Below are 14,528 nucleotides of genomic sequence, written 5' to 3' on the forward strand. Positions count from 1 at the left end.
GCTGTACTAGAGCTTCAGTTTCAAATGTGTAATTTTGAAGAACTAAATAATAACAACTCCTGAATGGTTTGGAACAGAACAAGTAAAATATGAACAAATGTACTTCCATGAGCTGTCCCCTTCACATTAGCGAGATGGCTCTCATGAGTCAAGTTACTTGCATTAACAAGTTGCTGCAGTTTGCACCTTTTGTTAGAAAGGAAAACTGTCTCTCTTTCACATGCAGAAATTGCATATTTTTACAGTTATTCGAGGTCCTTGCAGAGGAGTTTTCTGAGTCATGTAGCTTTTTATTTCATTATCAACAATATTACCACAATGAGTGATATTAAACCCACATGAAGAACAGCACAAATACTTGAAACATTAGCATTGACAGGAAAGACAGCAAGCTTGTTGCTGCTTAGTGCCTGTTCTAGAGCCTGAAAAAGTAGACTGGGTTGCTGTTGCAGAGGCAGATGCTGACATTTATATAGAGGGAGGTTAGTAGTTAATGTTGGGTGGGAAGGATGAACCTTTCTAGCAATAGTAGATGCTATCCTGTCTCTAAAGCTTCTCTGAGGCTCTAAACTTGGGTCTCCAATGGAACCCAGCTCTTTGTATCTTTCTTTCTTTAGCCACCATTCAGTCTCTGAGATGGTGGCAAAAGAATGGGATAAAGCGTGGTATCTCAGAGACCAGTGAGATTTTCTAAGGGTTCCTAATGCACCTGTAGTCAGGGACATCATTGACAGCTGAAAGTCAAAGTAAAATCCATATAACCCAAACACATATGATTGATCTGTGTCTACCTGCTTTCTAATATCTATATGACTGTAATACTGTAGACCCCAGCAACTTAGACTTTAACAAGCTGACCTTCATGAGAAAGGAAGGAAAGAAGAAATAATTATTCCTGCTTTAGATATGGAAAATGGAAATATATAAAGATGACATTGGAAATCTACAAAAAAGCATGAAATAAGAAACAGATTACAAGTGGTTCAGGCTGTTGTAGACAGCTGGGGAGATCTTTACATTGGGTCTGTTTGATTGCCTGACAGAAATGTGTCTTCTCCCCTTCCCATATGACTGCTGCCCAGAGACATCTACCTCAATAGACAGAACCTTGCACTTCAGCTTGCGTGGGCACTCTGGAGGGTGTTGGAAATGAGAAGGATCTGTGTGTTTGGAATTATTCCTCCATCAAAGAGCCCTACAGTACAAAACTTCTTAAGATCACCCGTTACCTACCCCAGTTCTTCCCTTGGTGGCCTTTGTGAGGCCATCTCATGACCTCACCCTTACAAAAGCATAAACCTAACAGTTTCCCCAAACCCTCAGCTTTCCTTAGCCCCAGGGACCTGCTATTTCATAGAGTTGTAGAAACATAAAATTGTTTGGGTTGGAAGGCACATTAAAGATCTTCTGGTTCCAACCCCCCCTGCCATGGGCAGGGACACCTTCCACTAGACCAGGTTGCTCAAAGTCCTGTCCAACCTGGCCTTGAACACTTCCAGGGAGGGGACATCCACACCTTTTCTGGGCAACCTGTTCCAGTGTCTCACCATCCTCACAGTAAAGAATTTATCTAATCTAAATCTATCCTCTTTCAGTTTAAAACTGTTACCCCTCATGCTATCCCTACACTCCCTGATGCAGAGTCCCTCCCCATCTCTCCTGTAGCCCCCTTTAAGTACTGTAAGGCTGCTATAAGGTCTTCCCAGAGCCTTCTCTTCTCCAGGCTGAACAACCCCAACTCTCTCAGCCTCACAGGGGAGGTGCTCCAGGACCCTGATCATCTTCATGGCCTCCTCTGGACCCGCTAGAGCAGGCCCATGTCTTTCTTACGCCGGGGGCCCCAGAGCTGAATGCAGTACTCTGGAGGGGTCTCATGAGAGTGGAGGAGGAGAATCCCCTCCCTCGACCTGCTGGTCACACTTCTGTTGATGCAGCCCAGGATACGGTTGGCTTTCTGGGCTGTGAATGCACACTGCTGGCTCATATTAAATTTTCCATCCACTAGTACCCCCAAGTCCTTCTCTGCAGGGCTGCTCTCAATCCACTCATCACCCAGCCTGTATTTGTGCTTGAGATTGCCTCCAGCAGATTCCACAGCTCTTCTTCATCTCATGTCTCCTGGTTCCTCCTCTCCATCAAACTCCCTCACTTCTTGAGGTGAGCTTAGCAGTAGAGGTAGAGGAGGGAAGGGGACTGTAGAAGGGCACCATGTCAGGTACCTCCACCTGGTACACAATGTGATCATTTCTGATAGACCCATCTTATAGCCAGGGTGGGCAGCCAGGCAGTGGTGGTGAGGAGAAACTCTTATTGTGGCCATTCATGCCTCTGAGAAAGGGGGTGATTTGTCTTCGTGGTTACTCTTCAGGAACACTCACTGTCACAAATTCCCCTGCCTCAGACTGGCAAACAGGGCTTGATCTGTGCCCTGCAGGTCCACAGCCCATGTGCACTGGGTACAAAAGAATGAGGGCTGCAGGAGTGGGTTATTGCAGACAATCTGCAGAGCTCTTCCTTCCCCTCAGCCTGGGACTGACACAGCACCAAGGTGCCACAGGAGTGATCTCATTCAGCCCCTGCCTCCACAGGCTCTGCTCATCCTCTGACCCTATTAATAAAGACCATTTGGAGAACAGCAAGCAGGGAGGTAGGTGGTAGCTAGGGGGAAGATTAAGAAATAGCAAGCTGATGTTGTAAGAACAGTAAGAGAGGCAAGTGTGAGGTCTTTGATATTTTGAAGTACAGTTCACAATGAACCTACAAAATGATAGTTTCCCAGGCAAATGCAACACACCATAATCTGTACAAATACTCTAGCCCTTCTGCAACCCAGAGATAATTTAGGAGGAAGGTATATTAAGTGTCCTGGCATTGCTTTTTTAAAAGCTGTGAAAGCCTCTTTGCATCTTTTCAAAGAGCTTCTTATATGGGAAAACTGAATAAGCTGCCTTTTGTTTTCAGGCGAGCTCTACAGCGGAGAGGCTGTGGAGGATCAAGCTGTGAGGCAAACAACAAACACCACCTCCACATGGCTAGGCTACAAACATGCTTACACGTTAGTATATCCATCTTCAAAATTCTGTGAGACCTGGTAGGATAAAGGCTACCATCCCCTCACCTGTAGACTGCTAGGATGTGACAGCTAAGAACTGTTCAGTTTTTCAGTGCCAGAGTCCACAACTTTCCACTAACAGCCCTAAACATAAAAACCCCTTTCCTTCCCTTTCTTGATGCCATGCAGACTGACTGTTGGCCAGGTCTCATCCCAGTGCACAGTGGACTTTAGCTACAGGCACCAACAACTTGCCTCAGTTTTCAGAGAAATTATAACAAGAGAAGGAAATTAATAACAAGCAGTAGTGGAAAGCTCTGGGGTAACAAGATTAATAGGAAGCATTAACATGAATTGACTGTGCTCTTAATTTCCAGGCAACAGGTTTGGTGGCAATGCACCAGTTGGTCAGCTGGTTTCTCATGGCAGCTGCTGCTTTAAACCAAAGTGGGTTTTGCAGTGAGGCTGAGGTGCAGACAGATTGACAGACTTAAAACTTTTAAAATTATATTTATCTCACACAAGAAAGATGGTAGAAAAGAACTTGGGGCAGTGAGGAGGATTTAAATCAACAATACAGCCACCTAAATAGCAAAGAAAGTTACCTAGCTGCTAACTGATAAGAAGGACAGGTAGGACAGAAGTAGCTGGAGACCTTTGAAGATCAGGAGGATAAACTGGGATTTGCTGTAGGGAAAGAGAATGTGAGAAGAATTGCAGGCCCAGAGTAACAAACCACGATGGTAATTGCAGCAGTAATTAAATTGAGGGCAATACTGAAGATATCACAGGATGTGGACAAAAAGTATCATGTCCACGGCAAATTGTCAGCCAAGCAGAGCTCCCCACTTGCTGTTTCTACTCACACAGTTCTTCACATTGCTGCCACCAGTGCTGCAACCAGAGCTGACAGCGTCCTGCTCATGCACTTAGACACAGTACAGTGTCCACACTGACTGCATCTGCTGCTGGAAGCCCACTCTGAACAAAGCAAACCATCTCAAAACGCCAAGACAGAACCGAGACTCTGGGTCTACTCATCTGTTCTTCCTGCAATTCTGGGTTCACGCAAGGCTGTGTTTTTAGGAGCCTGCAGACAGCTTCTGACCAGATTCTGCTAAGGTAAGTGCTGTGTTAAAGAAGAGTAAATCATTTAATAAAGCTTCTTTCCAGAACTTACATAAAAAAGGCTCTACGGAATTGTTAGTTTAGCACTTAAGGGAATTTTTCCCCACACACACCCGTCAGCCTCATCTCTTAACAGTTTCTGATACCCTCATTTATTATTAGAGAATTAAATTCTGACTTCACTGGGGCTTTGGGGGTTGGTTTTTTTGGTTGGTTGGGGTTTATTTGGGTTTTTTGTTTGTTTGCTTGTTCTGTATACAAGAAAGGAAAACAGATGAACTTAACTATACAGGAGAAAGAAGAGCCTTCCCCCTGCAGCACTCTCTTGTTAAGGGAGTAGATAGCTGATGCTGGGAGGTAATACTGCTGATTCATTTTCAGGGTTGTTTTACTGGTGTGGGAGTTATACAAGAAAGAATAAATTAAAAAATGCTGGTTTTGCTGTTTACTCTTGGAGACTGCACATTGTGCTGGTTTTTTTGCTTATGTGGACTGTGATTCTACCATCTTCTCCCCATTTTAAAAAGTAAACTCTTTGAAGGTGCTCTGTGTAATGTGTTAAGTAACACTTTGTTTCAGGCAGGTGTCTGAAGCTATCTAGTTACTACTTTTACCGAGAAAAGACTAATAGCCCCTTTCAGGCCTCGAAACCACATAATTTCAGCAGTGTAACTTAATGGCTTATTCGGTGGAAACTATATAGTCGTTCTGGGAATGAATAAAGGTCCCTCAGCCCATCAAGGTTTGTCCAGCCCTCATACTCCACTTTCCCTAGGGCAGCCTCTAATCTGTTTTCAATGATCCCAATATCTTTTGCCTCAACCACCTTGCTCTGGAAGCAATGTGCACATTTATGGATCTGTTTACCAGCCTCAGACTGGAGCTTGTTTTTCTTTGTTTTATTTGCCTTTCTCTTAGAAAGAAAATCCCAGGGCAAAACCCTTACTACAAAGCACACCCTGAGCTCTGAGGGTGATCTTTGTCTTTTCTTTTACTAGAATTTTTTTTAACTCATGCAGAGTCATCAGATACTTTCTCTTGCCTTCTTTTTTCAGTAAAAAAAGGGAAACAAGTTACATGTTTCTTCTCTTCCTTTCACTTGTATTACTATATGGTATCCTCAGGTATCGGAAATCTTATGGAACTGAGACCTACCCAAAGTCAGACCTGGGTGTTGAACATGTGCCACAACAGGGCAGATTTTAAAAATCACTCGTATTGAGCTCTGAAAGAGTAAAATGCATTTTTTTCTGGGATTTGCTATTGCCTGAAATAAGTCATTTTACACTGAGCTTTTTTGGTTAGATACTCTTTCCTTCTTTACCAGGTGGCTTCTTTTAAGGGGCAGATTTTCCTAGAAACACTTTAATTAAGAAACAAATAGAAACCAAAGTCTCATTTTCTTGAATATGGCAGGTCCACAGCACGTAGCCTGATAAAACCCAGACCTTGTACAAGATATGTGAGCCCTGGCAGTCTCTGTCCCCCAGAGTCTTTAATGAGGTCTCCAATTGTCTCTTGCACCAAAACACATCCCATCTCATCTCCTTCAGGCCAAACAACTTTACTGGGGTCCAGGTTTTTTCAGATTAAAAATACTCACCTGAGAAACTTCCTTCAGTTTAAAAACTGTTAAAAACTGCTTCTCCCATGACAGAACATAATCCACAATTAAGAAATTATAAGCGTGTACAGGGCAAACAAATAAAAACTCCGATCATATTTAGAATGAGGAATCTTCAGTTATATCAGAATTGTGGCTTGGGTTTTGTTTTTTTTGTTTGGGTTTTTTATACTGGTGAAAAAACAGAATGAAAGAAACAGTGAAAAGAAAGACTTGGCATGCCATATAACTGTTACTGGGAAAATTATCCTTATTTAACAGAACCATTCAGTGATGGAGTCATACTGTTTACCTTATCTTGACCTACACTTAAGTGCTTTTAGCATCATTGCTAAAGAAAAAAACAAGTTATTTTCACATTCCTTGAATGTCATACTGCAATGAGCAAGGGAAGTACAGAGGCAATTTCTCAGGCTGGAAGTGTCCAAAGCATTTTAACCAGGATCTGGGAAGGAGGAGGACTTAGCTCCATAGCAGTGTGTCCTCTCCATAATGCAGTGAAGAGCATGTGCCCCAGGTGATGTTAATGGGGAAGGCTGCAACTTCCTTACATGCTTCTGTCAGCCCATTCTCTTTATGGTTTCATCGGTTAGACCAAATGAAACTTCAGTTAGAGATTGAACACAGCCCAGGTGCCTCACAGAAAGCCACTGCCAGATACTTACATTCAGGTACAACATACCTGGCTGCCATGTTTAGCATAAATTCAAACCTTTTCCTGCTGCGAAGTTCTCACTCTGTGATGCAGAACAGTTGTGCACAGAACTACTGACCAAACTGTTCAAATACAGCAAACTTTTCACTGTTTTTTCCGGTACCCATTTATAAGGCTGCTTTATAGGCTCTCACTTCTGCTGGTATCTATTCATGTATCAGTCTGTGAACAGTGCTGTTTTGTCCTGAGTCCAGTCACACCCTTAGCCCTTGAGCTGCGGTAATTAGGAATGGTACTTTGTAGAACATTGCTGTTTTCACCTTTAGCTTTGGGAGTACTTGGAGGGAAGCTAATGGATTAAAACTGGCTATATAAAACTAGCAATATTTGTACAAACAGCTGTTTATACAAAAATGAGAGCAGCAGAAATGTTTTCACTAGAAAAAGAAAAAGGTCACAAATCATATTTTCCAAATTTGAACCACATTTGCACTGGATATATCTCCATGAAAAAGCATTGGACTTACATCAAGTGAGTTTAATTGTGTCTTTACCATGACCCAGTATGTTTCTCTTTCATCCTTTCTTGATTATTCCCTTGTTCAACATGATTGCTAGTTTTCATTATGCAGCACCCCAGTTGAGCTATTTGCATTCATTAACCTTTCAACCTGCATTTTGGAATTTAGTTTGACTTTTCAGCTTTGGTTTTACTCTTTCTTTTTCTCTGCTAGATTCCTTCCTTCACCCCCCCACTCTTCTTCCTGAACTAAAGAGAGGCAGAGACACACTTTGGCTAAAAGGAGCAAAAGTTTTAAAAAGTAATTCTCTGTGAAAATTAGCCCTCTGGATAAACCTACTAGTGTTTTTTTTAGTTCATTTATTTCTTGGATGTTTTCAAGCAATTCTTTGCATGGTTGCACCTTCTCTCAGGGCTTCCCCTTACAATGCTCCCATCATTTTCCCACTGATCCCACATTTGACTATCAACTGCAGAAGAATAGCCTGATTTTTATACCACTTGCAGGGGTCTTCAGACCAATACAAAATTATGCCTCTAACTGTGTCTTGGACCTAATCTTTCAGTCTTGTTTCCTTCTCCAATAGTTGCTATCAGCTCTATCTGCTCACTTCAAGAAAGTTCTTGCTGTCTGGTTGAATGGTTCACATCAGTCACAGCTGCAGGGATGTAATTGTCCTTGCCATCTTGTTTGACTTTGAATGCTTCATTTGGAATAGGGAAAATCTACTAAGATTGCATTTGGACCTCATGCAGATATTTAATGATTCCCATGATCCTGGTCCTCTCAGTAGTACTCCTCTTCCCATTCACACATTTATATTTTCTTCCTTCTGAAGTGTTCCTCACTTCTTATGTTCAGATGAAGTCTCAATCATCTTTGTTTTAGCTGCTCTTCTGACAAATCTCAGCTCAGCAGAGGGGTCCTGACTCATGCATTTAGGATAAATCTGTCTCAGAGCTGATAACAGGTAACACATGAAGCAGCTAAACTAGTTCTGACAACTGAGCTAGTTCAGAGCACCTGTCCCCTAAAAGACAGTGTGCCATGAGGAAGTGCCATGGGCTAACCCAAGGTGAGTAACTCCATTGAGCAAACCACCTCAGTCCTCTAAAATATTCCCCCAAATGTCTGAGATTTCTCATTCTGTTTTATATTATTTTCCCACGTTCCCTGATGTACAAGGTCAAGGTGCTGACACTGGATGTTGATGCCTGTGATGACTTTTCTCTGGGTTGTTCCTTACAGGTGGGGAAGAGGAGGATTTATGTGGGCAAGGAAAAAGAAGAAGATTGGTCATGAGAGGATATCTGTAAAAATCTAGTTGTTAATTTGGAAAACAAAAAAACCCCACGAACAACAAAAATCCACAAAGAACCTTTGGAAACCTGAAGTAGGAGGTGTTAAGATGAAGCAATATTGACTGATTGCAAGTTTTCAATCTGTAGAAATACATTCATACTCCATTTGTCATTTCTGAACTGGAATTTCCCTCTGGCTGGTCCTGTCTGGCCTACAGTGGTTTAGAACCATTGCAGAAGCCCTTCCTTCATCCTCCTGAGCTCACATTTCACTTTTTCTTTCCTTCTAACAAATCATGTCTCTTCCAGAATAAAATATGGCCTTTTTCCTGCTGTCCTGTTACAATCCTCTTATCACCTCCTGTGTGCTCTTTGATGTTGAAGTCTGCATTTGCTGTACTGCATCATGTCATTCACAAGTCAATGGTAGATATTTGCACATGGCAACTTGACACTCCTTTGAGCAAGATGCTACTCTTGGAGTAAAATTCCAAGCCAGAGCAAGTGTTAAGAGATATATGTTAAACAGGGGTGGAAAAAATGGCTACTCTGTGTTATGTTTTCATAAAAAAAATTTTTTTCAAATTGTCTTCAGTGTTGGTAACATGAGAGGGTACTAGCTTCAGTGCGTGTGGATTACTGGATTAATTCCTGTTGCACACAAGATCACAGCAAAACTGAAAACTTTTTGGTGTACAGTAACAAGTAGTTTCCTTATCTGAAAAAGCACCTCCTCTGAGAAAATGGCATGGCACAGGAAACCTGTATCAGAACTGAGCAGTGTCCCTGTTGTTTCGTTTTAGCAGTGAAATACATGGAAATGAAGATGCTGAAGGTTCAAATGAGCCTCAGAAGTGCAAATTTTCTCACCCAAGAAGGAGGAAACCAGTTTAAGATAATGAGACTGGAATAAAAATATTTCTTTTTTTTTTTTTTTGTTCTTTTTGGCCCTTTTTTTCTTTCGAATTTTTTAAATGAAGAAATTTATTTTTAAATGGGTACTTAAATTCTCACCTAATCACACAGAGATGGCACTTTAGAAAGAATGATTTAAGTAGCAGGAGGCTGAGGAAAGGACTCTGGGTGTCATCACCACGCTATGGTCAGACCGTTGTGGTGTCCAGGGCCAGGATCAGATTTACAGGAACAGAGGAGCCCTATCACTGCTGTTTGAACATGGAGCCATTCTACCTCTTTGCTTCTTGATTTTCTCATACTCCTGGAGAAGATGGCACTTACTGTCTGGCTTTCAGCAGTTCCCAAAGCATGCTCTGGGCCTCTTCTCACCTTGAGAGTATTTACTGTCTAGTGAGAGAAGAAGTTGTAGGGTGATATAAAACCCTGGATAACCAAATATAAAGAAGCAAATAATATTTCAGACTTCTGTTATAGGTTGCTCAGAACTGGAACTGTGGCCTGTTATTCACAGCCCTGAGCACAGGATATTAAAGATGAGCTACTTTTGAATGTTTTTGCAGTTGAGTTGGGTAAAATGAGCAAACTCTGAGTCCTGAGTTACTTTGGATGAGGGTTTTTTTGTTGTGGTTGGTTTTGGTTTTTTTTAGGGAGAGAGAAGCATGCTCTTTTTAAATGGAAAGAAAATTTGCCTTTCTGCCTGAGGGTGTCAGCAGATATTTGGAATTCTCCTGGAAAAAAAAGAGGTGATGAATCTATCTTAAAAACAATCTGCACTTTCTGCAGTCTTCTGAAGGAAAGAAATTTTATGCACTAACAATTGTTTATCACCTTCTTTAAAATATTTGGCTGGCAGATCTAAAGGAACATAAGGTTTCCTGAAGGCTTGTACCACCTTGACCTGCATTTTCTGTCTACCAGTGGTCCCCACTTGACTTAAAATCCTTGCACAATAACTTTACTTATGGCTTGTGCATGGTTTTTGCCATCAGTGGTAGTCTTCAGTAGCCCAAGCTGTATTTGAAATCTGAACTGTGTGGATTATCAGTCTTTGGATGCCTTTGGCCTTGGAAAGTTTCTGTCCTGAAAGATGATGTGATGGCAGTGGCCGGACAGATCAGGGGCTGAGCTTTTCAGGCTGACTGAGCTTGCACCAGGGATTTGGAATATGTCCTTCTGATCTTACCATCTTTTCTTGATGAAAACTGCTCCTGGTGACAGCTGGTGTATGGCTGTTGCTTCTTGACCAGTATGTAGCCTTTATGAACTCTGTGACGACTATGGGACTTCTGACTCCATTGTTAAAGTAAAAAGGCCAGCATGTACCCTTGTTTCCCATGTGGTATGAATGATGACTCTGATTTCAAGACTGATATTCCCACACCAAAACACAACTGAGAGCAAAGGCTTTCGTTTCCAAAGGAGGTAGTAGTCCCAGCTGTATCTCTGTGAGGAGCTGCTGGATGCACTCCCTTACTCAGGTAGAAATACCTTACACTGGAGGTGGTGTTGCTCAAACAGCTGCTTGGGTCTCCCCATCCTGCCGGTAGGCAGCACACTGACAGAACAGCAGAAGGGTGTGAGCCACTGTCACTCACTGGGACCACTGGGACCACTGCTATAAGCAGGGAGTCTTGCCTTTCTCCCAGGCTTGAACTGCAAGCACTTCGTGTTGATCCTCACCTCTCGGCTTTGCATGAGAGTGAGTGAGCTGCCACTTTCCCTGGGCAGATGGGTTTTGAACACAATCATCCTCTTTGTTCCTCTCATTTCTACCTGCACACACTGGCAGAAGGAGAAGTACTGACGTTAACTGATATATATGTCCATGTAGTTTTCCCTGTATTTATTTCATATTCTGAATAGGATGTTACTATTAGTTTAGATTTTTGTTGAGGATGCTTGCTGTATAGCTTACAGTATTTAGTAATGAACAGTTAGATACACACAGCATTTTGTCCCTCTTGTTGATCCATTGTTAACTTTCAAATCTGTGTTGATTCTTTACAGACATCATCCAAACAACTAAAAATTTTATCTGCATCCTGAAGCCATTTCAGTTAGATGTGCCTTGAAAACCTAGGAAGAAATATTGTCAAAAATTCTAATTTCACTGCAATTTCTGTAGAAAATCTGAAATACCTTGTGTGCATATATTCTTATTCACAGCACTTAACACTGTGAGAAATTGAGCTTCCTGAATCTCATAATAGATTTTTTTCCCACTGTTGTGCTTTCATTTATTTTGTAATGGCAGTAACTGACCCATTTTTATATGAGTATAATTTATATCATTTTCATCTGAAATTTTCTATATTCCCAACCGTACTTAATATCCTTCTTCTAAACTAATATGCTTATTTCTCTCCCACAAAGCATTACATTCTTCCCCAGAAATGTGGTATTTAACTACATACAGGAATAATTTCCACTTACATCAAGGTTCAAATTGATTTGTTATGTTAAAGTCACAGTGTCTGATACTGTATATTTATTCTAGAGATGGCTATCTTAAATTCATGTAAAATTTTTCATAAGATGCTCTTTCTCATCTTCTTTCCAGTCAAATGCATAAGGAAAATGGAAAGTGCATTAGGTATACGGTCATAGTTTATTTTTCATGTTCAATTACTGGGATTGGTTTCCAGAACGTAGCTTGGCTGCTTCCAGAAATAGTTCTTTAAAATCAGACTGGAGTCCCAAATCCCAAACTGAAATCTGAGAGATGCTAAATGAAATGAGATCAAAAAGAGGTTTTCACATACCTCTGTGAATCTAGCCCATTGCATATTTTCCCCAATGTTTCTATATCTTATTATATTAAATATATATAGGTTTTGCTCTTTGCTAGACATTTTAATTCACTGTGAAGAAATTCAGCTGTATATTAAAGATAATTTCCCCTCTCCTTCTTCCCTGAAAAACATTCATTTGGTGATAGCAGGGTAAATTTCTATTCTGAACCTATATTGAGCTGTTGAGCTCCTCTCTAAATAATTGTAAACAGAGTCACATATTTAAATGTGAAGGCCCTCAGACAGAAAATCCTACACATCATTTTTATGTGTACTGCAGCTGCTGCACTACAGCATAGCACATTATGGTGCCAGTCTGGGCTTTCTGGTGGTGTGCACTCTTGATGTAGAAAACCAGGAAGAACAAAAATATTAAAGAATCCTAGACAGCAATTGCTGGGTGGGGTTGGTGATCTTTGTCATCCTTAGCCACTTGTGTCTCCTGCTGCTCATTCATTCCCAGTCTTTCCCAGTCAGCTGTTCTTCTTGAAAGAAGTACCTGTGGGGAATACCAGTATGGAGATGCAGCTGTACCAGTAAAATGGAGGGACACCAAAGTTCGAGGAGATCTTTTGGAGTGTGCCAACAGGGCAATGAAGGCAGGACCTTGTACAAAATGGAATGCTTTACTGTGTTAAAAAACACTCTAGGTGAATCATTATCAACTTTAAAGGTTGGGAGCATCTTTGTTGTAATTCCTGTATCTGTGAATATAGCATTATTTTAACAATGAGCATATATTTGGTGTTAGTCAGGTTCTGCAACTTTCCATAACAACAAGCAGGAAAAGCTGACAGGCTTGTCACAGCAGGTGAAATAATTTGTCTCCTTAGTTCATAGGGACAGAAGAGTGGCTTGTATTTGTCCATCACTATTGGGGCATCTAATGTACAGCAATTCCATCAGAGGATCTTGGAGGCAGGAGAGAAAGTCAACATGTGAAGCATGAAACATAAATAGCAGAATGTGCAGTAAATGTTCCTCGGTGTTGCTAAGCAATATTCCAGGCGTGGGCAAGAGCGATGCTGTCCTGGGAGTGCTCCAAGTTGCCAGCCCTTAATGGAATATTCTTCTGCCCAAGATGCCCAGAACATGAAATACATTTGAGAACTAGGGGAAGTGCAATGGCAAGCTCATTAGGAAACTACTGAGGAGAAATAACAGCTTTTGAAATGCACATCCATTAACAAAACGTGAATAAGCTTGAAAGGCCCTGGTGGAGTCATTTCTAAAGGCACCAGTGAAGTTTATTGTCTCGTTTCTTAGCTTAGAAATGTCTCTGTGTCTGCTGTCCTTCAGACAATTTCCTATTTAATTCCAAAACATGGCACAGAAAACACTGCATCTGGTGGCCTGGGCCTTGAAAATATGGAGCAAGATCCCCCAGTGCTCGGAAATCCCAGAAGAAGCTGCAGGCAGGAGGAACTCCATGATGTTCTTGACACAGCTCTTTCAGCATTTATTTGCTATCTTCTGGATGAAGATCTGTTATAAAAAATTAAACACCTTGCTAGCCATGGGAATAGAGGGAATTTGGAGGAGCATGCTCTGATGAAAGAGCACCTGTATGAAGGGTATTCATTAGGAACCTTCTCAAAGTGAATGTGAAAAAGGCTGTTCATTGTTTTCCGTGGCCAGTTCACACTGTAAAATCCACTGACGGGTTTTAAAAATGTGGAGGTAACTTGTATTTCTGGTCTCTTCAGTCCAGATTAATGTCCTGGCCATATCCCAGCTGCATGTAACAACAGGATAGGACTGTCCATTCCCTTGCTTCCCTCAGTGCAGTGGTGTTTTAGCCCTGGATAACAGCCAAACACCCACCCAGCTGCTCACTCCCCCATTCAAACTGACAAGAGAAATTAGGATAAAAAAGCTCATGGATCAAGATGAAGACAAGGAGATCACTTGCCAGTTACCATTGCAGGCAAACCAGACTCAACTTGAGGAAAATCAATTTATTGCTAATTAAAATAAAAAACAAATAAATACTGATTTGAGTAATAGGAAACAAAAAGATAAACATTAAAACAACCCCTTTCTTCCCCCTTTTCTCACACCCAACTTCACCCCTTCACTCCCGACTCCTCTCCCCACAAGGGGCACAGGGGGTGGCAGTTGTCAATCCATCACAGCCCCTCTCCCTCCTCACCCGTCTCCCTGCTGCAGCACGTGCTGGGAATCAAGTGCCTGGGGGCCCACCTGAACCCACAGTTCTTGCTGAAGAAGATGAGCAACAAGTTCATCTTTTCTGTGAAATAGCTCAGAGTCCATGGAATAATCACATACCTTCTTTTCTTCATAATCAGGAAATTCCCAACTTTTTTCTTCCTCCTTCAGTGAGAAACCTTTTTATTAGGAAGTTTAAACCTGCAAAGGAATTTATCACCCAAAAGGTTAAACAGGCAGAAAGGGATTTGCTTCTGGCTATCAGCAAAAATTTATGTACAAACTGGTCATTCCCATTAAATTTTATCATTTAACTAATTGTACAGGAACAGAGTAACATCAGTGACTTCCTCAGTCTCATTTGTTAG

General features: G+C 41.5%; 1 long non-coding RNA gene across 5 annotated transcripts in view; it reads left to right on the forward strand.

The window, feature by feature from the left end:
• Positions 1–14,528, forward strand: part of LOC141930047 (uncharacterized) — a 105,247-nt gene that overhangs the window by 23,872 nt on the left and 66,847 nt on the right. For 2 of the 5 annotated variants that reach the window (XR_012625200.1, XR_012625212.1), the window contains 2 exons: positions 2,962–3,055; positions 3,945–4,174. This is a non-coding gene — a long non-coding RNA (uncharacterized LOC141930047). Of the gene's footprint in view, positions 1–2,961; positions 3,056–3,922; positions 4,175–8,228; positions 8,628–14,528 lie in introns of those variants that run through there. The other 3 variants (XR_012625203.1, XR_012625210.1, XR_012625192.1) reach the window with 3 other exon arrangements.

The sequence above is a fragment of the Strix aluco genome, chromosome 1 (genome assembly GCF_031877795.1).
Source record: "Strix aluco isolate bStrAlu1 chromosome 1, bStrAlu1.hap1, whole genome shotgun sequence".
Classification (NCBI taxonomy): domain Eukaryota; kingdom Metazoa; phylum Chordata; class Aves; order Strigiformes; family Strigidae; genus Strix; species Strix aluco.